Source organism: Geospiza fortis, unplaced genomic scaffold (genome assembly GCF_000277835.1).
Source record: "Geospiza fortis unplaced genomic scaffold, GeoFor_1.0 scaffold221, whole genome shotgun sequence".
NCBI lineage: Eukaryota > Metazoa > Chordata > Aves > Passeriformes > Thraupidae > Geospiza > Geospiza fortis.
In genome coordinates, this window is record NW_005054395.1 from 947,817 (window position 1) to 950,994 (window position 3,178).

Consider the following 3,178-nt stretch of genomic DNA (forward strand, 5'->3'; position numbering starts at 1 on the left):
AATTCACATGTTCTTGTGGCCTGTGACAGCAATTTCTTGTTTGCAGATAGTCTGACATTCATCAGGTTTGTCATATGGAGATGCTACATAAAAGCAATACTCAACATTATACAAGTAAAATATAAACTTCAGTGTCTGGCAAATTAGGCTCTTAATAAATACAACTGTTGTTTGATTTGTTTTGGAAAGGTGTTTGGCCCTTGGCGCATGAGTGATCATCCAATGTTAGGCAAAATGTCTTTCCTCACTCCCATTTCTTTTACAGATGAGCCCAAGTTCATTGTCAAAAGTTTGTGAAACAAACAAAATGCTGCTATTTAAGTGAAGAGTATTGGTGTAGACAGGGTCCGATTCTCTATCTGAAATTTGCTGTGCACTGCTGTGTTATTTACCTTTACAATGTCATGTCAATATACTCAGGTTTTCCCAGGAGCCATGAAAATATTTAGTTTTACTGCTGCAAGACATTGCTATGACTTACAAAATATCCTGGGTTTATGGGCCTGGGAATTTAATCTGAGTGGATTTGTCCTCCTGACACAAATCCCTCTGTGGTGCAAGGCAATGTTCCCTCTTTGGTGCAGGAAGCAGAGCTTTTTTGGCTGCTGGTCTGAGGCTGCAAAGCAACGTACTGAGAGTAAATGATTCCATCAGATCTTTCCATCTTCCCTATTGAAACCCACCAAGCATCTCTGAATATGTTTTCCTCGCTGAGTATAGAGCACTGGATAAAAAAACCTAGAAGCACATGCACACCATGAAAATAAAGCAGAGCACTCCATGTCTTACATGGTACTCTTCAGAGGCAGGATGAAAGAAAAATGAGTAAACCGTGTCTGACAGATGTTAATGAAGCACAGAGACACATTTTAATGAAGCACTGGAGAGTGGCCAGTCTGTTGTAGCTGGGACATCATGAGCCATACAGAAAAAGGACAGGCCATGAAGAACATCTTTGCTTTTCTCAAAAGTGTCCTTCTTTAAAGATTTTTGGGAGAGTTTTTTGTGGCATGCTCATGGATGCAGCAGGAGAACCTCCAGCTCCTGAGAGGCAGAAAAGGTCCTGTGCTGACTGGACATTTCTTGGATCTGCCTGTTAAATCCTCCTGCAGCTGCTTGGGGAACACTTTCAAAAGGTCAGGAAGCACCACAAATTCCAAATGATAGTTCTTGAATTTGGCTCAGAATAACGTGGCTGGATATGTCTCTGTTCTCCTGCTGTAAATCCTGCTCAAGCAGTTTAGAGGGATGCTGCAGAACAGCTCTTCCAAAAAAACCCAAAAAACTTCCAGCCTTCCTCAGCAAAGGAATCAGCTGGTGACAGAGCTGCTGCTGCTGCTGCTTGCAGTAATAGGAGACTGTGCCTGGCAGCTCTGAAGCAGACTTTGTGTTGTGTGCAGCTTTTGTTTAATCTGCCAGGGAGATTGGGATATATAAATGTATTATATTTGAAACAGGAATAAAATATTAAACTGAATGCAATAATGAGATAAAGAAACATGTACAAGGTAAAATGCAAACTTTATATATTAAAAAAAAAACGAAACCAAATGAGTTGAGGGAACTTGTGGAGCAGCAGTCTTAAGATGTATTCCACATTATTAAATTAACTTCAGAATTTAAATTTGGCTTTTGTTCCAAGCAGACTTCTTAAGGAGTTGTGGCTAATTTTCAGCCTATTTAAGAATGTACACTGAGGCCTCCCCAAAGAGTATTTTCATTACTTGCTTGGTACTACTGCTGCTTGGACTTATAATCCTTTTGTTTAAAAAACAAAATATTCAAGCCACGACACCTTCCTTACATGCAGCATCACAAAAGATTCTCCTCCATGATTCTGCTGTGGCTGTTGACACAGTGCTCCTCAGCAAATTTCAGAGTATTTCTGGAAAGGGATCAATTTATAATAATATTTGTGTGCAAATGATCCCTACAAGTCTTTGCTTTAATCTTGGTTAAATAGTGAAGTAATTAAATAGTAATTCCTGGTGCTGGAAAAACATCATCCTCCCATGAGACAAAACAGGAACAGGGAATGTTTACGGCACTGGCATTTTAAAGCTAATTTAAAGAGGATTTATCACAATTAGAAAAAGAGTTAATGAGGGATGTATGCACATTGTCTGGCTAATAGTGATTTACATTCCACCACCATCATCCAGCTGAAGCAGAGGCTGGAAGGGCCAACTCTGCCTGCCTGCAAACATCCACGTGGCTGCCAGGACTCCAGCAAAGTATCTCCAGCATCACTTCCCAGAGAACCAGCGTGAGAGCAGCTGTAAGGAGTATTTAATAGCCCAAGACAACTGCAATGTTATTGAAAAGAGAAATCCTGTGGCTTAAGGCACTATAATTAACCCTGCCTTCCACTCTGGTTTATCTAGAGAAGAAATGCCTGTGACAAATTTCATCAACTGCGCTGATGATCTGTGGGAAGAAAGGTTTGTAGAAATGTGACTAAATCTTCCCTTTTGCGACACAAAACACACAGCTTACAGAAAAGAATCTAGTAAAAGGATCTGATGTCTATATTTTTTTTTTACTTTTGGCAAGTCGTAGTTGAAGGTGACACCTGAGGACTCCTGGTCTGGGGATCCATGCGAAATGGATTTAAGGTCTAATGAGAACACCAAGTAAATTGTCCCAAAAAGATGGGTAACTTTGGTGTCAATGTTAGCATTGGATTTTTTCGGTGTTATATTTTAATGTGTGTTTCTCTTGGGATCATGGAGAGGATCGTGGAGAGGATCCTTAAAATACATTAGCCCAAATTTGGAATTTATTTTATCCATTGCCTCCATGTGGAAAATTAAATTTCAGGGTGTCACATTCTGCTGTTCTCCCTAAAAAGGGGAGTTGGGAAGACTATCTTTTTGATAGATTTCTCAGACAGAAATGAAGCACAAATGTGGCAATATTATATCTGAGAACTGTTTCTTGATAAAGAAGGGAATGTTTTCCTACCAAAGGGGACCAGAAAAGAGAGCAGAGAGGGAAAAAGAGAGACAGGGAGAGAAACAGAGGACAGGGATGGTGTTACTGCAAGAACCCCGGCGCTCTGTCAGCAACAGCTCAGCAGACGGGAGCGTGCGTGCTGGAAGCTGTGGTGAGTCTGCGTGGCTCCCGTGGCGGGCTGGGTGTGAGTTCCAAACAGCAGCAGGCTGCATGTCCCTTCCAT